The sequence below is a fragment of the Arvicanthis niloticus genome, chromosome 2 (genome assembly GCF_011762505.2).
Source record: "Arvicanthis niloticus isolate mArvNil1 chromosome 2, mArvNil1.pat.X, whole genome shotgun sequence".
Classification (NCBI taxonomy): domain Eukaryota; kingdom Metazoa; phylum Chordata; class Mammalia; order Rodentia; family Muridae; genus Arvicanthis; species Arvicanthis niloticus.
This window is the reverse complement of record NC_047659.1, coordinates 22,423,541-22,449,234: the sequence shown is the minus strand read 5'-3', so window position 1 is coordinate 22,449,234 and position 25,694 is coordinate 22,423,541. Positions and strand designations below refer to the sequence as shown.

At 37.4% G+C, this 25,694-nt stretch overlaps 1 protein-coding gene across 13 annotated transcripts in view; it reads left to right on the top strand.

The window, feature by feature from the left end:
* Nucleotides 1–25,694, top strand: part of Qtman (queuosine-tRNA mannosyltransferase) — a 345,771-nt gene that overhangs the window by 85,014 nt on the left and 235,063 nt on the right. Inside the window, exon 4 of one of the 13 annotated variants that reach the window (XM_076928701.1) lies at nucleotides 2,189–2,263. The exons of the other annotated variants lie outside the window; for them this stretch is intronic. The gene's annotated coding sequence lies outside the window, so the exon portion shown is untranslated. The remainder of the gene's footprint in view (nucleotides 1–2,188; nucleotides 2,264–25,694) is intronic. 13 annotated transcript variants of the gene reach the window in all.

Here is a 25,694-nt window from a genome sequence, read left to right as displayed (position 1 = left end):
TGGATTTGGGGACTTTGGATTTGGAAAGCAATGGAATGCTTTAAATGGGGCTTAATAGGCTATCTTAGTAGGAATATGGAAGACTTTGCTACTGAGAGTGATTTGTTGTGTGGACCTGACTCAAGAGGTTTCAGTGGAGAATCTCAATATGTGGCCTAGAGACTGTTTTTGTGAAGAATGTGACTACTTTGTGTCTTTGTCTGAAGAGTCTGCCTGAGGCTAAGGTGAAGAGACTCAGACTAATTGCATTGACAAAGGACGTCTCAGAAATGCCTCAGAAATATCATAGACTTTGTTCTCTAGTTAAGTGTCATGAAGAGCATTTTAAACAAGCATAGCAAGCTGAGAAAAGAAAAATATAAAATATATGGTTCGAGTATTAAAGGCCCACCAGGAAGTGAAATGGAGCTGAATTCTTGTGTTCAAGGATATTAAATTGAATTAAGGGAGTAGTCACCTTGGGGCAAGTTCCCACCCAGCTAAATTTTGGTCCAGGCATAGTAATATAAGCCTTTAATCCCAGGAGGCAAAGGCAAGCAGTTCTCTGAGTTCAAGGCCAGCTTAGGACAGAGCAGGTTCTAGGTGAAGAAAAGCTTAAGTCCAGGTATGGTGGTACACACCTTTAATCCCAGCAGTCAGTAGACAAAGCCATGCAGATCTCTGAGTTCAAAATCAATCTACAGAGCAAGTTCTAGGACAGCCAAGTTTAGGCATTGAAGGAAATGGAAAACAGAAAGTGATAATGTAATAGAACAAGGGGACCATGTTTCAGCCTCAGCAAGCAGCAGAAGTCAGCATCTTCGGCCATTTGGCTATGGCTTTAGTTAGGAATAGAAGAAACTACTGGGACAGTTGATGCTGGTTAGCTGGAGATAAGAAATTAGCAGTGAATTAGCAGTGATTAAGAGACCAGCATCACTGAAGTGAAATCTGGAAAGTGTTTTTTGAGAGCACAAAGAAGCTGTGTTCCCGAGGTAGCCAAGGTTGTACCTCGTGTTGCCATTGTACTTGGTAATGTGTAAGAATCACTCAGGTGGTACTAGTTTTGAAGGTATGAAGGCATCATGAAGAACAGCTGAGGCTTTGCACTGAGACCATGGAAGGTGATTGGTGAAGGTGTAGCCTCAGTTACAGTTGATGGCCCAGGACTGAAGGAGTCATGCAAAGGAGTTGAGCTTGGCACCGTGAAAAGAGCCTATGAGAGGCTGTTGGTGAAGACTAGTTGTAGTGGAGGACCCCATTGTATTGGAGATGCCAGTACCATGGGATGACCACCAAGAACAGCAGCTGCAGTGGAGTAGATCAACCTGAGCTTAGAGTGCTACAGAGGACAGAGCTGGAGAAGTGAAGAGCTTAGAAGAGCATGTGTAGATCCAGACATTGAAACAAGAAGCCGTAACATTGAAGTTGCCTTGGAGACCCCATGATGTTCAAGATGCCAGAGCCAAAGGCTATATGCTGAGGAAAGCTGCTAACAGGGAGTGGAACCAGCTCAGGAGAAAGAAGTCTGTTGTAGTCAACAGAGATGAAAAAGGAGTTGGAGATCTGAAGACTGATTTGACATCAGACAGGGAGATGCAGAGTTTGGTTGGAGTTTGCCCAGCTGGTTTCCTGTCTTGCTTTGGAGATTATAGTTAAGAGATTGGATGAATCTTAGAAGAGACTTTGAACTTTGGACTCTACATTGTTGAGATTGCTATAGAGTATGAGGACTTTGGAAGTTGGACTAAATGTATGTTTTATTGTGCTATCTTTAGGCATTGCCTCCATAGATTCATGCGCTTGAACAAACGTATGGGAGAAGAATGCCAGAGAGTGGAATGTGATAGTTTGTATATGCTTGGGCCGGGGAGTGGTACTATTAGGAGGTGTAGCCTTGTTGGAGTATGTATGTCACTGTGGGAGTGGCCTTTGAGACCTTCACCCTAGCTGACTGAAAGTTAGTCTTCTGCTAGCTGTCTTCAGAACAAGAGATGAAACTCTCAGCTCCTCTATCCCTACGTCTGCTTGGATGCTGCCATGTTCCTGCCTTGGTGATAATGGACTGAACCTCTGAGCATGTAAGCCAGCTCCAATTAAATATTGCTCTTTATAAGAGTTGTCTTGGTCATGGTGTCTGTTCATAGCAGTAAAATCCTAACTAAGACAGTTTTGATTTGAAGTGTTTTTTTTTTTTTTTTCCTCCCAGATATTAGAACATCGATACCTGTGTGTTTCCTAGGTCCATTTGCCTGGACTAGCTTTTTCATCCTTTCACTCTGAGGTAAAGTCTGACTTTTATGGTGTGATACAGTTCTTGAAGGCAACAAATAGATGACTCCTGCTTTTTGACCCAATTTACTATTCTGTTTTTTTAGATTAGGGAATTGAAAATGTTGATATTCAGAGTCATTATTGAAAAGTGTCTATTGGTTTTTGCCATTTTGCTGATTTTGTAGTATTTTTTTCTCTTTGTCTCTTGCTGGGTGTGGCATATTCTTTAATGTGATCTCCCAGATAGATTTGTTTCTCCTTTCTATCTGAAGGATTCCTTCAAGTCACTCCTGTAGTGATGGCTTAGTGGTAATAACTTCCTTTAGTGTATTTTTATTATGGGAAATTTTTATTTTGCTTGCAATTAAGACAGATAACTGTTCTGGATTAGCCCTTATTTTCTTTCAGAGTTTGCAATATATCACTGAAAGGGTTAAAAATTTTCAAAACTCCTAGCAGGCAGAGCAGAACCAAGAGTGCAGGTCAGCTTGGTAGTGAGCTCTGTGTTTCAGGAACTTGGCTGACCACAAGATAGATGGTTGATTATGTATAGGCTCTTAGAAAAAAGCCTATACAAAATGTTCCCCATGACTGTTCCTTGGACCCTGTCACAAACTGAATAATGGGCTGGGACTTTCCACAGGTACTTTCTAATAACCTTCCTTCACTCCCCCTGGGTTGTGGTTCCTCCCCCTGAGTTGTGGTTTTTGGCTTTAAATTCTCTCTGTCTCCAAAGCCCCGGGTTCAGACCCCACTGCCCCTGCGTGGGTAATGGGTCTTGACCTCAACATGTTGATTGAAATATACCTCTTGCTGATTGCATCAAGTTCAGTGTCTTGTGAGTTACTTGGTGGCTGCAAATTCCTGAGGCTTGGGTGAGGTCCTCCCATCGTGGGGGCCTTACAACACTTGAAGTCTTTCTATCAGTTTCAGTATAATAATTTGCTATTCCTCTGATTGGCCTGTCTTTGAATGTGACTTCATGTTTTTCTTGCTGCTTTGATATACTTTCTTTTTTTCCTGTATATTTATTGAGTCAGTTATATTATGACAAAGGAAAAGAAGGGTCTTTTCTAGTCTTATCTGTTTAGTGTCCTAAATGTCTCCAGTATCTGGACTGGTGTTTCTTTTTCTGAGAATTTTTTGTTATGATTGGTTTTATTTGACTGTCTGTCTGTCTGTCTGTCTATCTATCTATCTATCTATCTATCTATCTATCTATCTTTGATTGAGACCAAATCTGTACAGTGTAGTCTAGACTGACCTGAAACGTTTTTTTTAAAAAGTAATTTGTTTATTTTGTTTTAACTATTTCTTTTCTTTCCATTCACAATGAGCAGTTTGTTGCTACTGTATTAGGGTTTTCTAGAGGAAAAATCTTTATTAGTCAGGGTTGCTTAGAGGAATAATTTATAGGATGAATCTATATTTTTATACAAAAGGGGTTTATTAGAATGGTTGACAGGCTGTTGTTCAGCTAATTCAACAATGGCTGCCTATAGTTGCTTAGTCCATAAGGCTGGATGGTTCAGCTGGTTTTCAGTATATCAGGAAGAAGCAGGCCCCAATGCCAATGCAGGAATAGTCTTGCCAGTGAAAATAAGCAGGCAAAGAGAGAAAGCCTTCTTCCATGTTCTTCCATGCCACAAAAGGTATTGCTCAGATTAAAGGTGGATCTTCCCATTTCAAGTACGTAGCTTAGAAGTGGGTCTTGCTACTTCAAATGATATTATTATGAAAAAAAAAAAATCTCTCATTAAGTATGCCCAGCCATTTGGATTTTAGTTAATCCCAGATGTTGTTAAATTGACAACCAGGAATAGCTATCTTGAATATGAGAGCAGTCCTTGTGTGGATACAACTTATCTCTAAGCAGCAATGTATTCAGGTTACTAGAACTGAAAATTTCTATCTGAGAAGTTTATAATTACTGAAAAGAATGGAAATCTCTTTAGTGTTCAGAAAGAGTTCTTGGAGAAGTTTCTTACATAATCACAACTTAAAGAAGGTAGTTTCTACAGTTCAACTTGAAATTGGAAATTATTAGTTATATTTGATCTTTAAACTCATATTTTCAACATAATTTAGGAAGCAATAATTTATATTACATGTAAAATTTTAGCCCCTTGTCATGATTTTTATTTCTTTGTGATTTTGAAATTTTTACTGTTTGAGTATTGCACACATGAATATTATGACTTTTGATTAAATCTATTCCTCAGCATCCCTAGATGTCTTTACTATCCCACTGTTACTTTTTCTTCTAAATTTCATGTATTTCTTTTTAATCCACAAGGTTTATTTGCATGGTTGTGAGGTATCCACTGGGGTACAGGAATTGTGTTAGGGAACTCTGTTCAAAGAAAAGCAGTCTACTCCCACCCCCCAGCAACTGTTAGCAGTTAGAAGCTCTTCAACTGCAGTGTGTGAGGGAGGTGTAAGCCCTTCTTTCATCTATACTTGAATTTGGCTGGCTTGACGTATGAAATTTAAGACTGCTGTGTTAGTTTCTATGAAGAAATGACCTGGAGTTTTGAAAATATTTATTTTTAGTTTGTATTTGTACATATATGTCTTAGAGTTTTTATTACTCTGAAAAGACATCATGACCACAACAGCACTTAGGAAGGAAAACATTTAATTGGGGCTAGCTCATAGTTTCAGAAACTTATTCTTTTATTGTCATGGAGAGAAGCATGGTGGCATGCAGGCAGACATGGTGTTGGAGAAGGAGCTGAGAGTTTTACATCTTGATCTGCAGATAGCAGAAGGAGATTACCAGACTAGACTTAAGTATCTGATACCTCAAAGCCTTCCTCTACAGTGATACACTGTGATACAAGGCCATACCTCCTAAAAATGCCACTTCCTAAGCATTCACACACAAGTCTATGGGGGAATATTCCTAGTCAAACTATCTCAGTTTATTTTGTTTTTAGCAAAATGGTTTGTCTGAATTGGCTCCCCTATAGCTAAAGGTTTTTGTAATCCATCCAATGTGATTACTAGGAAGCCAAACTTGGTCCTGTGGAAGAGTAGTTCTCTTCACTTCTGAGTCATCTCTCCAACTCCTGTATTGTGGTTTTTAGAGGTCTTTTTATCTTGTGTTTTCTAAAGTTTTTTAGCATTCATTTTTCTTTTTTCCTCTGTGGTTACGTTTAACCACTTTAAAAAAGAAGGTTTTTGTAAATGGGATTACTTCCCCGAGTTCCTCCTCAGGGTGTTTGTTGTCAGTATTTAGGATGTCTACTGATTTTTATGTGTCAGTTTTGTGTTCTGCTACTTTTCTGTGAGTCTTCTGGTCTAGGTATAATGTTATTGTACATTATATGAAGATTATCCTTGTATTATTCAAATGATGATTTCTGTGCCTCCATATCTGGTTGCATATCTATTATTTGGAGAATCTCCTGCCTCAATGTTGTGTAAACATTGGTCCCCAATTATTCCCTGATTTGTCAATAAAGAAGATGGTCAGCCAGTGATAGAATAAGACTGGACTTTTTTCTAGATAGGGGAACAGGAAGGAAAGAGAGGAAATGAGATTCAGCAGCAATGAAGAGAGAGTCCAGGAGAAATCATAAGAAAACAGCTCGAGCAGGGGAAAGCCATAAAATTCAGCTTCTCAGGGATTTTGGCTGGGAGGTAGCCAGATTAGTTTAGGTGATTAAACTAATTTAACACTGTTCAGTTGTTGTGCTGTAAAATTGTTAGATAAATAGAATAGTTTTGTTCAGTTATTTGGGAGTTAGCCAAGTTAAGAGAAAACTGCAACATTTATAAAATCTTCACTAACATTCTGGTACTCTGAAAGTTATCCAAGGGGTGAAAGCTTTGGTTAGTACCAACTTGCCTTCTTGTCCTGTGTCCAATGTGTGTAGTATTTTCAGTAGTAAGTTCTTACTATCATGTTCTGGTGTAACACCAAGAACAGCAGCAGTAGCCTTTAATGTTTTGTAGTTCTCTGGGAAACATCTGAAGCTACTTTTTTACTCCACACTAGGCTTTTTATTTGGCAACATGAGCATAGTTCTATGTATAGGGTAACTTCAATTATACACACACACACACACACACACACACACACACACACACACACACAAATGAAGATTATAAAGTAGTAGGTTTACTTCTGACCTTTTGAATATATTGTTACAGTTAGTTATCCCTCCCTTAATATCTCCTACCCTATGGTACCATTCCTCTAAAGTTACCAACTTAAAGCCTGTTCTTATTATTCCCCCTTTTCCCTTTCATATCACCTGTGTTCTACTGTTACTTTCATTCCTTAAAACTGTTTTTCCCCTCCTTTCCAGTGATCCCTTTTCAGCTTCCTGGATTCTGTAGGTCCTTCAAGTTAAAGAAATACATTTAAATATTTTATACTAAATATCACACATCAATGAGAACATATTTGTTTTTCTGGGTTTGAGTAACTTCCTTCTGTATAATTTTTTTTTTTTTGTTGTTTTTGCCTCCGACTAATTTACTTGCAAATTTCATAATTATTTATTTAATTACCAAATAAAATTCCATTGTGTATAGGGACCACATTTTGTTACCATTCATCAACTGATGGATGTATAGCCAGCTTCGATGCCCTTCTAATTATGGACAGAACATCTTTGAACATGGGAGACCATTTTTCTCTGGAGTAGGAAATTGAGTTTTTTGGGTATATACCCAGAAGTGGTGTCATATGGTAGATCTATTGCAAATTTTCTGAGGATGTACTACATTGATTTCCACAAATAGCAACTTCCTTTGATTTTTTTTTTGGACTCTTATGGATCAAGATGTAGAACTGTCGTTCAGCACCATGTCTGCTTGGATGCTGCTATGCTTTCTACCATGATGATAATGGACTAAACCTCTGAAACTTGTTAACCAGCCTCAATTAAATATTTTCCTTTATAAGAGTTGTCTTGGTCATGGTGTCTCTCCAGAGCAATGGAAACCCTTAGACACACACAAAAATAAAATTTTATTTCAATACATTGTATATCTCATCTAGTATGGCAAGAAAGTAGCATAAACGTGATTCATGGTCTTAGAAGCAAGCTGTTCATGAATTGGTGTTGCACAGACACATTAATTAGCAGGAGTGTTAACCTGACCCAGTATACAAGCCAGGGTAATATGAACATTTTAAGGGTAACCTGAGTTTTTCAATTATTGCATTTTTTGCCAAAAATTTTTAAAAAGATTTTTTTTTTAATCATGCAGCCAAGCCTTTTTAAAAATCATAATTATTTTATGGCTAACCTGCTTGGGCTATTTTTTTAGAATTCTGAAGAGTGTAATTTGGCAGTAAAAAAATTAGATTACAAATCAATATTATTTTATGGCATTTATTGATGTAAGAATTCCCTTTGGAATCTCATAAAATGTACATCTTTTTTTTTTTTTTTACTACAAACTGTATATATCAATTTTTTTAGACACCAGAGTATTAATGTTGGGAATGATCTTTTTAGGGACAGGGTGTTACCACAGTGGTCATAAAGATGTCACAAAACACTTTCCAAAAATCACAGTGTTTTCTCAACTAAGTTCATGCTGACTTTTGCTATAGAAACTTACATATAGATAGATTCTTGATGTCCCTTTGAATATATGAAATAGATTTGCCCTTGCTTTTATTAACATACTTGTTATTTTTATTAGTAATTTTTATGTTTTCTGGGAAGTTTACTGTTTATAATCTTTTGTGGAAGTGTTCCCTTTTTTTCTGTATTTTAGGTTAAGTTTTTCAAAATCAAAAATTTTTAAACTATGATGAAATGGCATCATTACAAAACAGTTCCAGGAACAAAAATTCTCTATTTATTTAAAAACTGAAACATACAGTTTAAATTTTAAAACATGATAGAACTTGTAGGGTACATTAAAATATTTGTCTGCTAAGTCTCAGTTGATACTAGGTAATGTTTTATTGAATATATATATGAATTTATTATATGTATATCAATATAGGAAAATTTCAGTGGTTATGAGAAGGGATAGTCTTAAAATTGAAAAACTATCTTTATTGAATGTCCACCTAATACCTTTCATTTGTTATCATGTTTAACACATCTGCATGATTATGTAATAACATTGCTTTGCTTTTTCAGTGTAAGACACTTTTGAAATTAAGTGTGAAACTAGAAACTTTTCAATTTTATTCATCTTAATTCAATATTTTCTCATCTTTTAAGATCGTTTGTATTTATAGCCTAAATTAATTTCAACATTTTACTTAGACTTCCAGACTCTATATTACAGTTCCTGTGTTGTTGCTCATAATTATTATCAATACAATACTTTTATTTCCTAACATAGTCTGCCTATATATAGATTCCTCATATGTATATATAATGATCTTGATCTGTTTATAGTTATTTAACAATTTAAGTGCACTTTAAAATTCATTGAGAATTAACTTTTATTTCATACACCTGACAAGTATTATTTGTAAACCAAATTATAGTGTTGTGAACTGCTGGAGCATCATTAGTTGCTTCATCCCCTTGTTGATGAGTTATCAAGTAAATTTCTTCTTAATAATAATAATAGTTACATGTTGTGGTATTAAATTAATCTGTTGTGTACTTCCCAGGCAGTGCACATGTGTTCCTTGCTATCACCCCAATGTTTTGGATTCCTGAATTACACAGCCTTATTTTAAATGCCTTAAAGAGCATAATGATTGGGCCACTTCTAAGTCCAAGTGGCTAGCACACTCTCTCTGATATTTCTGAGTTAATATTTACTAAATCTATATTTTATCCTTGTTACCCTCGACCCTACTGGGTAGCTGTGTTGGTTTGTATATGCTTGGCCCAGGGAGTGGCATTATTTGGAGGTGTGGCTTTGTTGGAGTAGGTCTGTCACCATGGACATGGGCTTAAGACCCTAGCTGCCTGGAAGTCAGTCTTCTACTAGTAGCCTTCAGATGAAGGTGTAGAACTCTCAGGTCTGCCTGGATGCTACCCTGCTCCCACCTTGATGATAATGGCCTGAACCTCTGAACCTGTAAGCTAGCTCCAATTAAATGTTGTCCTTTATAAGACTTGCCTTGGTCATGGTGTCTGTTCACAGCAGTAAAACCCTAACTAAGACAATAGTCCTCCTGGAGCTGCTTTTCTCCTGTACCTACATGTTAGCTGTCTCTTCCTCCTTCACCTTTCCTGCATGGTCTGTCTCCTAAGGCTTCTTCATGACAGGATCCTCTCTAGCTCCTTCCTTGTACCCTTCCCTGGAATCCTAAAAGTCCTGCTTCTGTCTCTTTGCCCAGCTGTTGGCTGCCTGTAACTTTATTGACCAGTCAGAAACCAACTGGGGACAGGTTTCCTTTAGTCCTACTTGCAGGACACTGCAAATATGTTTTTGGGTAACATAATTAACATGAGAACACAAACCTCTACAGTTAAAATAATTTCAAAAACTGTGTGTAAGCTCTTGGGGGAGAGTAAGCTTTCAGTCTTTGGAAAGTAATTTGTTATTTCAAACAATTTCTCTTTCCTAAATTTAACAACAATTATAGTTTATTTTAATTGAAGTTGAAAAATAATCAGTGACTTCAACTTTAAGAATAAAATGCAGAAAGGGGGACAAAATTACTTGTCATCCACCACAGATTATTATTTATCTTTCTGTATGTGTTTACTCTTGCTGTAGGTTTCACAGCATATTCTCATTTCATCATACCTTTTTCATAGGCTTAATTTCAATTATGTACACCTCAATATGAAATCCTTATTCTTAAATATTTTGACTTGTTTTTTTTTTGTTGTTGTTGTTTTTTCCAAATGTTAAGAAATTTTTTTAAGCGTATTTGTGTGTGTGCTTGTGTGGCTTTATGTTTACCTTATAGATGCAATGTTGGCTGATGCTAGAGGCCTTTGAATTTTATGAAACTCAGGTTACAGGGACTTGTATTTGCTGGGAATGGAACTCTGGTTGTCTGAAAAGGAAGTAAATGCTGTTAACTGTTGAGCTATTATTTCAGCCCTCTTGATTATTTTTGGTTCAGGAAAGAAATTTGTAATAAATATTCTTTATAACTTGGTAGTTGTAAATTTACTCAACTCTAGAGCTTAAACTGCATTCTGAAATGCTTGTTTTGTTTTTAATTTAGAATTGAAGTCTTCTAGATGGTATATTGTTTTCCTGACACTGATTTCTTCTTTCTCTTCCTTCCCCTCCTTTTACTTCTTCTTCCTTTTCTTCCTCCTCCTTTACTTTTCTTCCTTCTTTTTCTTTCTTTTTTCCCTTTTCTTTCATTTCTTTCCTTTTTCTTTCCCCCTTCCCTTCCCTTCCCTTTTCCCCTTCCCCTTCCCCTTCTTCCCCCTCCCTTCCCCTTCTTTCCCTTCCCCTTCCCCTTCTTCCCCTTCCCCTTCCTCTTCCCCTTCCCCTTCTTCCCCTTCCCCTTTTCCCCTTTCCCTTCTTCCCCTTCCCCTTCTTTCCCTTCCCCTTCTTCTTCCCCTTCTTCCCCTTCTTCCCCTTCTTCCCCTTCTTCCCATTCTTCCCATTCTTCCCATTCTTCCCCTTCTCCTTCCCCTTCTTCCCCTCCCCTTCTCCTTCTTCCCCTTTCCCTTCCCCTTCTTCCCCTTCCCCTTCGCCTTCTTCCCCTTTCCCTTCTTCCCCTTCCCCTTCTTCCCCTTCGCCTTCTTCCCCTTTCCCTTCTTCCCCTTCCCCTTCTTTCCCTTCCCCTTCTTCTTCCCCTTCTTCCCCTTCTTCCCATTCTTCCCCTTCTTCCCCTTCTTCCCCTTCTTCCCATTCTTCCCATTCTTCCCATTCTTCCCCTTCCCCTTCTTCCCCTCCCCTTCTCCTTCTTCCCCTTTCCCTTCCCCTTCTTCCCCTTCCCCTTCTTCCCCTTCCCCTTCTTCCCCTTCTTCCCCTTCTCCTTCTTCCCCTTCTTCCCCTTCCCCTTCTTCTTCCCCTTCTTCCCCTTCTTCCCCTTCTTCCCATTCTTCCCATTCTTCCCATTCTTCCCCTTCTCCTTCCCCTTCTTCCCCTCCCCTTCTCCTTCTTCCCCTTTCCCTTCCCCTTCTTCCCCTTCCCCCTTCTTCCCCTTTCCCCCTTCTTCCCCCTTCCCCCTTCTTCCCCTTCCCCCTTCTTCCCCCTTCCCCCTTCTTCCTTTCTTCCCCCTTCTTCCTTTCTTCCCCCTTCTTCCTTTCTTCCCTTCTTCTTCTCTTCTTCCCTTCTTCTTCTTCCCTTCTTCCCTTCTTCCCTTCTTCTTCCCTTCTTCCTCCCTTCTTCCTCCCTTCTTCCCTTCCCCCTTCTTCCCTTCCCTCTTCTTCCCTTTTTTCCTTTTTCCCTTTTCCTTTTTCCTTTCCTTCTTCCCCTTCTCTTTCCCTTTCTTTCTTTCTAGAGTGGGGGGAGGTTTCTCTGTGTAGCCATGTAGAACAAGTGGCCTTGAACTCAGTGATCACCTGGCTGCCTCCAGAGTGCTAGGATTAGATGCAGCTTGTTATATGTGTATTAAGTTTTTTTCTCTGAGTAAATGATTATTATAAGAAGTATTTATTTGAGGTTGATAACTAAGGTCTAGTATCAGTTGTGAAGATATTGTGAAAACCACAGTGTTTTATGTCTGACAAACATTGTTGAGTGCAAGCAACAATGTACAGTACTAAGAAAAGCAGACCTCTTTGGTTTCCTCATAGCATTTATCTGATAATATAGTGAATAATATTGACTGTATATAACTATTCACACAGATGTGTCTTACACATTACACTAGGTACAAATGACTATTATGTATTGTTTGTTGAGAGGATGTACTTTGATCATGGCACAAGTAATTGTCAGCTATTGTGAACATAGCTGTATGGCCAATCTGTTGTCTTGGGCCTGTTTCCTGTCCTTTCATATGAACTTAGATTTGTAATCCTAGTGTTCCTATGACATATATATTCTATAGACAACATATTTGTATAGATCTGGAGCATTAAAGATGGGGAATGATAATTACGTACAACTCATAAAAGACATAGAGAAGATCAGAGCAAAATTTAATTTTTGCCACCCTAGATGTATGGTGTTCAGTTTTATGTATCTTATACTGATGGTGTTCCTAGACTTAGAAAGTGTTGGGAGGCATTATTAAATACTATATATGACAAAGGCATTTATTATTTAATAGTGATACTATCATTCTCCAAACATATATACATGTACTGATACATGAGTATATTAATAGAAGCCATTAAACATTTATATATAATCTTGAAACTCCAAAGTCTAAAATTTTTTTTAATACACCTTTTATTAAGATCATGTCATTTGTCTATAGTGAAATATAATGGAACAGATTATATATATGAGCCTCAACATACAGATTTAAGTCCCTGCTCTTTTGTTTACTCTGTTATGCCAATATTATTTCTTTTATAAAAGATTAATTAAACAATGTTGTATTTTGTGCATTCATGGTTCTGTGATACATATTGATTTTCCTATTTGACTATTCATATCTGGATGGGTCAGATTCCCTAGTTTTCTTGTATTTGCTCTAACTTATTGTCCATTTGAAAGAGGTGAAATCTACTGGAGCAATGCCATCTTGAGAAAGCATCTGTAGTGTTCATCTTGTCAAACATTTATAAAATGAGTAATAGCAGAAGGTATTTAAAAATGCCTTTTTACTTCCCTATTAAATAAAAGTCTAATTATTAAATGTGGAATGGGATCTGGAGATTTATGGTAAGGGAATTGGCTTCTTACCCTAGTTATGCTTCCAGAATTAAAGTAGAGTGATAATAAATCAAACAATGAAACTCTTGTACAGAGTGCTGGAAGTTTATTTGATAACTTCGATTTCTGATTTGTATTTTTGAAAGATTATTTGTGGTTTATGAAGAATCATGTGGTGAGAACATGGCTGTATAACAGGGTAGTGCAGCGTTTGAGGGATAGTGTGATTTTTCTGGTGTAAAACTTCCTTTTGATTCATAAAAATCCTATTTAAAAATACCATCAAATTGAATTAAGTATATTTAATTCATTATTAATATTGTGGGTGTGTTCATTGTAGTTCATTTGTCTGTTTTTATGCATTTGTTCATTTGGATATATGTGCATGCCTGTGGAGACAAGTGATCAGTGGGTGACTATCTGGATAGCTGTTTACTTATTCCTTGAGCCAGTGTCTTTTACTGAACCCAGTGTGTGCCACTTGGCTAAGCTGCCTGCCCAGTGAGCTACAGAGATTTGCCTATCTTGACCCCCCTCCCCGCCCCCAAAGCTAGAGTATTGCTAAGTTTATAGTGTGAATCTCAAGAAATTAATAGCAGCAAACAGTTGAAAGATCAGTGAAATTAAACCACGGAACCTCATAAAAAATCACAAGTATAATTTGCTATTTAACATAGAATATAAGTTTATAAGAATGTAAGTAAATAACATTTTTATTTGTGCATATTTACTTGTTACAGGGTATATGTTTGCATTTGAAACTTATAATCAAGACTTTTCATTAATTCAAATCATGAAACAAGGGAATGGTATTTTTAAGTATAATGTTAAATCTCAAGTCAAGAAAGAATAAACGTATTTGTCAGAGATAATTAAAATCACATGTGGATATAAAATTGTTAGTTTGCAAAACTATGCACTTAAGAGATCATTGCAATGCATAATTGGAAAAACAAATTAAAATAGATTTAAACTGTCTCACAAACAGCAAGGCATGTAAGATTTCTGTTCTGTATTGCTTTCTGTTGCAGTGATAAAACATTGACTGAAAGTAACTTGGGAGAAGAAAAGGCTTATTTGGTCCATCACCAAGGGAAACCCAGGCAGGAGCTTAAAGCAGAGACCACTGAACAGTGATGCTTACTGGCTTGCTTCCTCTGGCTTGCTCAGTTACCTTTCTTGTACAGCCCAGGCTCACGTGCCTGTGAATGGTACTGCCCTTAGTGAGCTGGGCCCACCTACATAATTTAGCAATCCAGAAATGCTCTAGAGATTTGTACCATTCTTCAGTTAAAATTCTCTGCTCAGGTGTGTCAAGGTGACAAAAAAATTACCCATGATATCTTCTTAATGATTTTAATGCATAAATCCTTAGACAGGAAAACAGTCAGATTTGAAGAAATAAGAACAATGATAGAATTGTAGGGATATAAAATATTATATAGCACTATCCTTTTAACTTTGTACCTGAAGTCATTTCTATTTAAGTACATACATTAAATTGGTATATATATATATATATATATATATATATATATATATATATTGGTATTTATGTATCATAAGTAAATAGTGCAATAAAACTTCTTGTTAGGCATCATTTGCAATTTAAACTAATGCCAAGGGAATGGATTTATTTCTATTAGCAAAACTTTCTATAATTTAATGTAGACTATTTTTAGTGCTTGTAGTTTTTATTTATTTTTTATTTTATATTTTATTTACATTTAAGATGCCATCCCCTTTCCCCATTTCCCCTCCCTAGAACACCCCTGTCCCATGCCCCCCCTTTCCTTTTTTGCTTTTATACAATTTTTAAAAATGTTAATCAAAGGATTTATAAGTTTGGTAAAGTTCAATCAGACGCGTAACCCAATACCCAACCTAGATATAAAAACTATCTTTGACTGGTGGAGACATGTGAACATCTGCCTCCATGCCCCCTCTCTCTTTCTTTCTCTCATCACCTAGCTTCTCCTCTCCTTCATCTTCTCTCCTTACTCCATCTCTTCCTCTCAGTACTCCTTCCCACTTAGCTCCTCCTACATATCTCTCTTCCTGTTAAAGTAAAACTTTTCTCTCAAAATACAGTTAGAGCATACTTATTCCTAATTGTACCAGTGAGGTACAAGATAGTCCTAATACCCAGTCCATCATTTTGTTGACTAACCAGAACCTCTGTCATCTCTTCTAACTAAAACACTTACTTTTGATCCTGGCCTTTTTTTTTTTTTTTTTGGCTTTAGAATGAATGTCTGCTGAAAACCATCTACTCAGATCTTTTCTCTCAAAGTAAATAGCCAGGATTGGCTATGAGACTATAGGTCTTCAACCCCGTCAGAAATCCAGAATGACTGAGTTAACTGAAATTATAGGAAGCACTAAACATAGCTTCTAAAACTTAGCCAATTTATAGAGACCACTGAACACCTGGAAAGCCCCTATACTACTGAACGTTGGAGCATGAAATCTTCAGCCTTCTGGCCCAGAATCATCTGACAAACCTTAGTGATGCAGAATTATTAAAGGCTGATTACTCTGTCTAGGCAGATATAATCAGTCGACTATTCTGCATGTGTGTCCTTTTCTGGACAGTAATTTGTCTGTAGATGGAAAGAGGCAATTCTTGCCTAGTAGCTGTCACCACACAACTAGAGTAACTGCAAGGATGCTCAATTTCTTATTAGAATCCATGACAGGAAGCTGTCAGGAGCAGACAGGTCTCTAATCAGAATGGACATTAATATATAAATATTTGTAGCATCAATTCTATGGACTTCTGATGTTTTGAAAACCAACTATCCATGTAAGGTAACCTGGACTGTTGTCTGTTCACTCCTCTCAGCTATTTCTAAATAAAATATGGGAAACCTCCTAACAATAAACTCAAAGCCATGAATTTGCTATAGTCCCTTAACTCATAGGTTAACCATCCCAAATCAGTTAAAAAAGTTAAAGAAGGACAGGTTCTAGGCCTTGTATTCCTAAATGTGTTATACAGGCACAATGCCCATGAGAGTATCAATATTCATCTCACTTTTATATTAATAAGAAGCATGTACCAATGAAAACCTTAAATTTGAAATCAAAGTAAATTTTGTATCATTTAAGAAATTATAAATTCATCTTGATAATAATTATACAGATTTTTACCAATAGGTTATGGCTATGCAATAAGTCCTAGTTAATCCTCCCTGTTCCAACAAAACCACTACTTTCCCCTAGAAAGACAGACCATTATTAACCACATTAGTCCCCAAGCTCAGGGAATAGGGGCGCTGACTCTTCTTTAACTTCTTCAAGCTGATTATGGGTGTTGAGATTTTAGAAGAGGGGTGGGGGGAAGAGTAAGTTGATAATCCTCTGATGCTGTGTCTTCACTGAATCCAGATGGAATTCCAGGACATCGGAGGTTTGGGCAGGTCTGCTCAGTATGCTTGATGAGTAGATATACCAAGGCTATGTATTCTGCAATATACAAGTTTTAGTATCAAGAAAAAAAATTTTTCCCCTGGGGGGCTGATATTTTTTTCAAGACGTTGGTTCTAATAACTTTTCTTTTTTCCCCCTTTTAAAAATTGGTTGTAATATTTACATTTCAGATTTTATCCCCTTACCCCACTTCCTCCTACCACTCAGAAACCTCCTATCCCATCCGCCTCCTCATGCTTCTATGAGGCAGTGACCACACCTACCTCCCCACCCCCACTATCCTCTCCCCACCCTCACATTCCACTCCACTCTGTGTTTATTTTTTTATGGGACCAAGAAATTCCTCTCCCACTTATGCCTGACAAGGCCATCCTCCTCTCCATATACCACTGGAGTCTTGGGTTCCTCCCTATGTGTTCCCAGGCTAGTGGTTTAGACCCTGGGGGCTCTGGTTGTTTGGTATTGTTGCGTTCCTCCTGGGGTCACAAACCCTTTCTACTCCTTTAGTCCTCTCTCTAAGTTCTCCATTGGGAAACCCTTGATCATATCAGTGGTTAACTATGAGCATCGTCCTCTAAGTGTGTTAGTCTTTGGCAGACCTCTAAGGAGACAGCTATATCATGTTCCTGACAGTATGCACTTCCAGCCATCCACAACAGTGTTTAGCTTAGGTGGCTGTACATGGGATGAATACCCAGGTGGAATGGTCTCCTGATGGCCCCTCCTTCAGTTTCTGTCCCATGTTTTGTTTCCATATTTGTTCCCTTGAGCATTTTTGTTACTTGTTCTATGTAGAACTGAGGCATCCCCTCTTGGTCTTCCTTCTTCATGAGCTTCATGTGGTCTGCCAGTTGAGTCTTCCCTAATCCAAGCTTTTGGGCTAACATCCACTTAACAGTGAGTAAATACCCTGTGTGTTCTTTTGTGATTGGGTTAACTCACTCAAGATGATAATTTCTAGATCCATCCATTTACCTAAAAATTTCTCAAATTCATTATTTTTAATGCCTGAGTAATACTCCATTGTGTAGATGTACCACATTTTCTTCATCCATTCCTCTGTTGAGGGACATCTTGGTTCTTTCCAGCTTCTGGCTATTATAAATAAGGCTGCTATGAACATAGTGGAGCATATGTCCTTGTTATATGTTGGAGCATCTTCTGGGTATATGCCCAGGAGTGCTATAGCTAGATCCTCAGGTAATGCTATGTCCAGTTTTCTGAGGAACCGCCAGACTGATTTCCAGAGTAGTTTCCAGCCTGCAATCCCACCAACAATGGAAGAGTGTTCCTCTTTCTCTGCATCCTCGCCAGCATCTACTATCACCTGAGTTTTTGATCTTAGCCATTCTGACTGGTGTGAGGTGGTATCTCAGGGTTGTTTTGATTTGCATTTCCCTGATGACTAAGGATGTTGAGCATTTCTTAAGGTGCTTCTCAGCCATTCGAGTTTCCTCTGTTGAGAATTCTTTGTTTAGCTCTGTACTCCATTTTTTAATAGGGTTATATGGTTGTCTAGAGTATAGTTTCTTGAGTTCTTTGTATATCTTGGATATTAGCCCTCTATTGGATGTAGGATTGGTTAAGATATTTTCCCAATCTGTTGGTTGCCATTTTGTCTTATTGACAATGTCCTTTGCCTTACAGAAGCTTTGTAATTTTATGAGGTCCCATTTGTCAATTCTTGATCTTAGAGCATAAGCCATTGGTGTTCTGTTCAGGAACTTTTCCCCTGTGCCTAGGTATTTTATTCTAGGGTCTTCCCCACCTTCTCTTCTATTTTTTCAGTGTATCTGGTTTTAAGTGAAGGTCTTTTATCCACTTGGATTTGAGCTTTGTACAAAGAGATATGAATGGATTGATTTGCATCCTTCTACATGCTGAACTCCAGTTGAACCACCACCATTTGCTAAAAATGCTGTCCGTTTTCCACTGGATGGTTTTAGCTCCTTTGTCAAAGATCAAGTGACCATAGGTGTGCGGGTTCATTTCTGGGTCTTCAATTCTATTCCACTGATCTTCATGCCTGTCTCTGTACCAATACCATACAGTTTTTATTACTATTGCCCTGTAGTATAGGTTGAGGTCAGGGATGGTGATTCCACCAGAAGTTCTTTTGTTGTTGAGAATAGTTCTCACTATCCTGGGTTTTTTGTTGTTCCAAATAAATTTGCAAATTGCTCTTTCTATCTCTATGAATAATTGATTTGGAATTTTGATGGGGATTGCATTGAATCTATAAATTGCTTTTGGCAAAATGGCCATTTTTACAAAAATTAATCTGCCAATCCACAAGCATGGGAGATCTTTCCATCTTCTGAGATCTTCTTCAATTTCTTTCTTCAGAGACTTGAAGTTCTTGTCATACAGATCTTTCACTTGCTTAGTTAGATTCACTCCAAGATATTTTATATTATTTGTAACTATTGTGAAGGGTGTCCTTTCCCTAATTTCTTTCTCAGCCTGTTTATCTTTTGAGTATAGGAAGGCTACTGATTTGTTTGAGTTGATTTTATATCTAGCCACTTTACTGAAGTTGTTTATCAGATTCAGGAGTTCTCTAGTGGAAGTTTTAGGGTCACTTAAGTATAGTATCATATCATCTGCAAATAGTGAAATTTTGACTTCTTCCTTTCCTATTTGTATCCCTTTGACTTCCTTTTGTTGTCTAATTTCTCTAGCTAGGACTTCCAGTACTATATTGAATAGGTAGGGTGAGAGTGGGCAGCCTTGTCTAGTCCCTGATCTTAGTGGGATTGCTTCAAGTTTCTCTCCATTTAGTTTGATGTTGGCTACTGGCTTGCTGTATATTGCTTTTACTATGTTTAGATATGGGCCTTGTATTCCTGATCTTTCCAAGACTTTTAACATGAAGGGATGTTGTATTTTGTCAAATGATTTCTCAGCGTGTAGTGAGATGACCATGTGGTTTTTTTCTTCGAGTTTATTTATGTAGTGGATTACATTGATGAATTTCCCAAATACTGAACCATCCCTGTATTTCTGGGATAAAGCCTACTTGATCATGATGGATGATTGCTTTGATGTGTTGTTGGATTCGGTTTGCAAGAATTTAATTGAGTATTTTTGCATCAATATTCATAAGAGAGATTGGTCTGTAGTTCTCTTTCTTTGTTGGGTCTTTGTGAGGCTTAGGTATGAGCGTAATTGTAGCTTCATAGAACAAATTGGGTAGTGTTCTTTCTGTTTCTATTCTGTGGATTAGTTTGAAGAGAATTGGTATTAGGTCTTCCTGCAAGGTCTTATAGAATTCTGCACTAAACCCATCTGGCCCCGGACTTTTTTTGGTGGGGAGGTTTTTAATTACTGCTTCTATTTCTTTATAAGTTATACGACTGTGACTGTTTAGATGGTTTATCTGCTCCTTGTTTAACTTTGGTACCTGGTATCTATCTAGAAAATCGTCCATTTCATCCAGATTTTCCAATTTTGCTGAGTATAGGCCTTTGTAGTAGGATCTGACGATTTTTTTAATTTCCTCTGTTTCTTTTTTTTATGTCTCCCTTTTCAGTTCTGATTTTATTAATTTGAGTACTGTCTCTGTACCCTTTGGTTAGTCTGGCTAAGGGTTTGTCTATCTTGTTGATTTTCTCAAAGAACCATCTCCTGGCTTTGTTGATATTTTGTATAGTTCTTTTTGTTTCGACTTGGTTGATTTCAGCCCTGAGTTTGATTATTTCCTGCCATCTACTCCTCTTGGGTATATTAGCTTCTTTTTGTTCTAATGCTTTTAGGTTTGTTGTCAAGTTGTTAATGTATGCTCTTTCCAATTTTTTTTTTTTTTTTTTTTTTTTTTTTTGTGGGCACTTAGAGCTATGATTTTTCCTCTTAGTACTGCTTTCATGGAGTCACACAAATTTTGATATGATGTGTCCTCATTTTCATTTAAATCTAAAAAGTCTTTAATTTCTTTCTTTATTTCTTCCTTGACCAAATTATCATTGAGTAGAGCAAGTCTTTAATTTCTTTCTTTATTTCTTCCTTGACCAAGTTATCATTGAGTAGAGCATTGTTCAGTTTCCACGTGTATGTGGGCTTTCTGTTGTTTTTGTCCAAGTCAAAGACAAGTCTTAGTCCATGGTGGTCTGATAGGCTACAAGGGATTATTTCAATCTTTTTGTATCTGTTGAGGCCTGTTTTGTGACCAATTATTTGGTCTATTTTGGAGAAGATACCATGAGGTGCTGAGAAAACCGCATATTCTTTTGTTTTAGGATGGAATGTTCTATAGATGTCAGTTAAATCCAGTTGGTTCATAACTTCTGTTAGTTTCATTGTGTCTCGGTTTAGTTTCTGTTTCCACGATTTGTCCATAGCTGAGAGTGGGGTGTTGAAATCTCCGGCTATTATTGTGTGAGGTGCAATGTATGCTTTAAGCTTTAGTAAAGTTTCTTTTATGTATGTGGGTGCCCTTGCATTTGGAGCATAGATGTTCAGAATTGCAAGTTCCTCTTGTTATATTTTTCCTTTGATGAATATGAAGTGTCCTGCTTTATCTTTACTTTTGGTTGAAAAACGATTTTATTTGATACTAGAATTGCTACTCCAGCTTGTTTCTTGGGGGCCATTTGCTTGGAAGATTGTTTTCCAATCTTTTACTCGAGGTAGTGTCTGTCTTTTTCACAAAGGTGCATTTCCTGTATGCAGCAAAATGTTGGGTCCTGTTTATGTATCCAATCTTATAGTTTATGTCTTCTTATTGGAGAATTGAGTCTATTGATATTAAGAGATATTAAGGAAAAATGAATGTTGTTTCCTGTTATTTTTGTTATTGGCAGTGGAGTCATGTTTGTATAGCTACCTTCTTTTAGGGTTGTTGGAAGATTACTTTCTTGCTTTGTCTAGGTTGTAGTTTCCCTCCTTTTGTTGGAGTTTTCCACCAACTATCCTTTGAAGGGCTGGATTTTTGGTAAGATATTGTATAAATTTGGATTTGTCATGGAATATTTTGGTTTCTCCATCAATATTGATTGAGAGTTTTGCTGGGTATAGTAGTCTGGGCTGGCAATTGTGTTCTCTTAGGGCCTGTATGATATCAGTCCAGGATCTTCTGGCTTTTATAGTCTCAGGTGAGAAATCTGGTGTAATTCTTATAGGTCTGCCTTTATATGTTACTTTGCCTTTTTCTCTTACTGCTTTTAGTATCTTCTCTTTGTTCTATATATTTGATGTTTTGATTATTATGTTATGGGAAGTGTTTCTTTTTTGGTCGAGTCTATTTTGGGTTCTGTAGGCTTCTTGTATATTTAAGGACATCTTTTTGTTTAGGTTAGGGAAGTTTTCCTCTATAATTTTGTTGAAGATATTTACTGGCCCTTTAAGTTGGGAGTCTTCACCTTCATCTATACCTATTATCCTTACGTTTGGTCTTCTCATTGTGTCCTGGATTTCCTGGATATTTTGTGTTAGGACTTTTTTATATTTCATATTTTCTTTGACTGTTGTGTCTATGTTTTCCATGGTATCTTCTGCGCATGAAATTCTCTCTTCTATCTCTTGTATTCTGTTGGTAATGCTTGCATCTATGACTCTTGATCTTTTTCCTAGGTTTTCTATTTCCAGTGTAGTCTCCCTTTGAGATTTCTTTATTGTTTCTACTTCAATTTTTAGATCCTGGTAGGTTCTCTGTAATTCCTTCACCTGTTTGGTTGTGTTTTCTTGCATTTCTTTAAGGGCTTCTGTCTGTTTACCTTCGTTCTCCTCAAATTCTTTGGGAGTGTTTTTTATGTCCTTTTTAAAGTCCTCCATCATCATCATGAGTAGTGATTTTAATTCTGAGTCCTGCTTTTCTGGTGTGATGTGGTGTTCAGGACTTGTTATGGTGGGGGAACTGGGTTCTGGTGATGCCAAGTAACTTTGGTTTCTGTTGTTTACATTCCTGTGCTTGCCTTTCACCATTTGGTTAGCTGTAGTTCTACTCGAACTCACTGGTTCTGACTGGAGTCTGCCTTTCCAGTTATCTTGGTTGTATCAGAACTCCTCGGGGTATGGATGACTCTCTGATCCTGAGCTCCAGCTGCTCTGGGTTCAGTGGCTTCTCTAGGATATTTCAGAATATGGAGTCTCCACAGTGGTAGACCAGCTAGGTGTTTGCTGTTCTGAATGTAGTTGCTCCTCCAGGATGCTTCAGGATATGGTGTCCTCTGCTTTGCTGCTCTCTGGGCTGTGTCCTCTCTAGGATGCCTGCAGCTCTAGGGTCCTTGACCTCTCTTGGGTGCCTCTGCAGCTCTGTGGTCTGTGCTCTCCCTAGGGTGCCTCTGGACTCAGTTTCCAGAGGTGAGCAGCTCAGCTGGAAGACTGCTTGAGCCACTGGTATCCTAGCCAGAGGCGGAAGGGGAGTGGTTTTCCGCAGGGGCAGGGTCTGGCTGCCAGGTGCCCTCTGGGGGGCTCTCTACTGCCAATTGTGCTTCTAAGGCCTAGGGCTGTGGGCGGGTTCTCCTACCTTCTGCTCTGGGATCCCTCATCACTTCCCTCCCTAGGGTGCCTCTGGACTGTTTCCAGAGGGGAGCAGATCGGCTGGGAGACTGCTTGAGCCACTGGTATCCGAGCCAGAGGCGGAAGGGCGTGCTTGTAGTTTTTAGATTGCTAAGTAATTGTATACTTTATATGGTAAATTACTTTTCAATCTTTAGAGGATTGAAATGGGAGTGGCTAATATGAAGAAGAAGGACAATCAAGAAGAGTAGATTCATAGATGGTATTAGCATTCTGTTTAGAGAGAGAGAGTAGGGAAGTAGAGGCCAGCCATGAGCATGTAGAGAGAGGGAGGAAGGGCTGGGGACTGAGGGTCAAGAGACCAAGGGAGCAAGAGCAAGAGAGAGAGGAAGGGGCAAGCAGGCCCTTTTATAGTGGGCCAGGCCTACCTGGCTATTGCCAGGTAACTATGGGGGTGGAGTTTAGACAGGATGCTAACAGATGTATTTTAAAACAACTTTTTAGTGGAATTTGTTAATCTCTCTCTCCCCACCCCTCCACACCCCCACTTGTACAACAACTAAATACATCACTTTTTTTTTTTTTTTTTTTTTTTTTTTTTTTTTTTTTTTTTTTTTTTTTTAGCAAAATCTATTATCCATGTTCAGCCTTAGTGCATTTTGTTTTATTAGTGGACTCATTTGTGGCATGTTTCAATGCAGAAATCTTTTTCTTATCTTTTATTGTTTAATGAGATTACAGGTATATTTTAACAACCCGAGTTTCCCTGATGAATCATTAAAATAACTGAGTGGGCTGGGAGTTAATAGTAACTTTTCTCAGCACTGCCCTATTTTCTCTTCTGAGTTATGGTTGATTTTAAAATAGACCCTGAATGTGGAATATCAAGTAAGGAAGAGAAAGGGTCAGTGAAAGAAACTCTTGGTAAACTTCTGAACTTTTGGGGAAAGTCTACTCAAATTAAACTTTCTATAACTTAAACCTGAGATCAATGATTTTTTTTCTCTACAAGGTAAACTATCCAGATATTGTATATAGGCAAATAGAAATATATTTTCAGCAATTGAATGAGTTTTAAGGCAAGCCATGTATAGATTAGTTGCGGAATCAGTTTCTCATTTATGTGGGATTTTATTGAAACTACCTTCGTACAACTAGATATTGTGGAATATCTTAATACAGCAATTGCTTTGATTTTAAAATTATTTCTGGGTATTTGTTTGGAAAATTTTTGAATATTATTGATAGTTGTGTTTGTACTGTATATGGCTACTAATTATGTTTTGTTATGTGTTTTAGTTTTTTTAAAACTAACTTAATACATTTATTCATTCAGGGAATGAATGTCATGTGCAGATTTTCTACTTTTTTTCTGTTAGAATTTTTACAGCTACAACAGCTGTAACTGCTAGAGGAGACAGAAAATGTAGTTCACCTTGAAAATGATCATGGCTCAGGGAAGAAAGAAATTGGGTCGAGCTTAAAATAGATGCAGGTGTAGTGGCAAAAACTTTTAATAAAAAATTTAAAATATTCATAGCACAGGATTTAAGCTACTCTTGTTCTCTGTTGTTAATGCATGATTAGGTTGTAATTGAGGTGATGTTGATGGTACTTTTCATGTTAGCCAAGATAATTGAATGAAATTTTTTTTATAGTTTTCACTTTGTAACTTTCTTTTCAGTTTCAGGTAAATTTCTGGTAATTCTTAAATACATTTGTTAGTTTTTTTGGTGATGTTTAGAAATAGCACTTATGTGATAAAATTTTTGTTGTATTACGTGGGCTCATTGTATATGTCAAATTTAACATTCAACATTTAGCCATTTTCATGAAATCATACGATTGGTAATGAATTCATTGTTCATAATGCTTTAATAGTATAGTAGATTTTCCTGACTGCTGTCACTAGAGAATAAAATATACTGAATAAAAGAATTTTCTTTAATGTAAGCTTACTTAAATTTAAGCAGAAAACTGTAAAAGTTGCTAAACATTTTATTTTAAATTTTTTTATACATTCTTCTAGGGAGGCAAGGACTGGCCACACATTCTTTTCTTTATGTCATTTAATATTCTAAGTGTCATATGGAGAAGCTATATAGTTATTATCTGATAGCCATTCTCCAACGTAAAAGTATCAGGTTTGTTTCTTCTAGCTGTTACCAGATTTAAGGAAGGAAGTGCTTATTTTGGTTTGAAGTTTTAAGAAAGTATGCACATCATGATGGGGAAGATACTGAGCTGTAACATTCACCTCTCTCTGGTCCCTGACTGGAGGTACAGTCTTTTCACACTCCACCATCTTGCCATGTCTTCTCTTTTACATCTACAAACCAAAGGAAACCCTTCCTCCTTTTGCTTGCTTCTTGTCAGCTGTTTGGTCATGATGATGATAAAAATAACTGCTAGAGAAAACTGCCACCTAAGTCTTGGCCTGTTGTTGTGATGATCTTGACTGTGTGGTAAGAGGTCAGGGGAATGTGGGTGAGTTTGAGTTCTCCTAGACTGTTTTAAGTAGATCTTAGCCATTCTGAAGAAAATTTGGAAGACCAGAAAATCCTGACAGAAATGCAGACTATATAGGCTCAGCTCATAAGCTTTCAGACAGAAACAAGGACTTATTGGGAACTGCGTTAGATGCTTTAGTGTTACATTCTGGCAAGAGACAGGTTTCATTCTGCAGTAGTTCTGAGAAATTGGGTAGCTGGATTTAAAAATAATGCACTAATTTGTTGGGCAAGGGAAATGTCAAGACAGTAGATAGCATTCTGGGTGTGTCATGGTTACCATTTACTGCTCTCAGCCAGTTCTGTAGTGAGAAAGAGCAACAAGTAGAGCAGAAAGTTATGGTAAAAGTACAGTTTAAC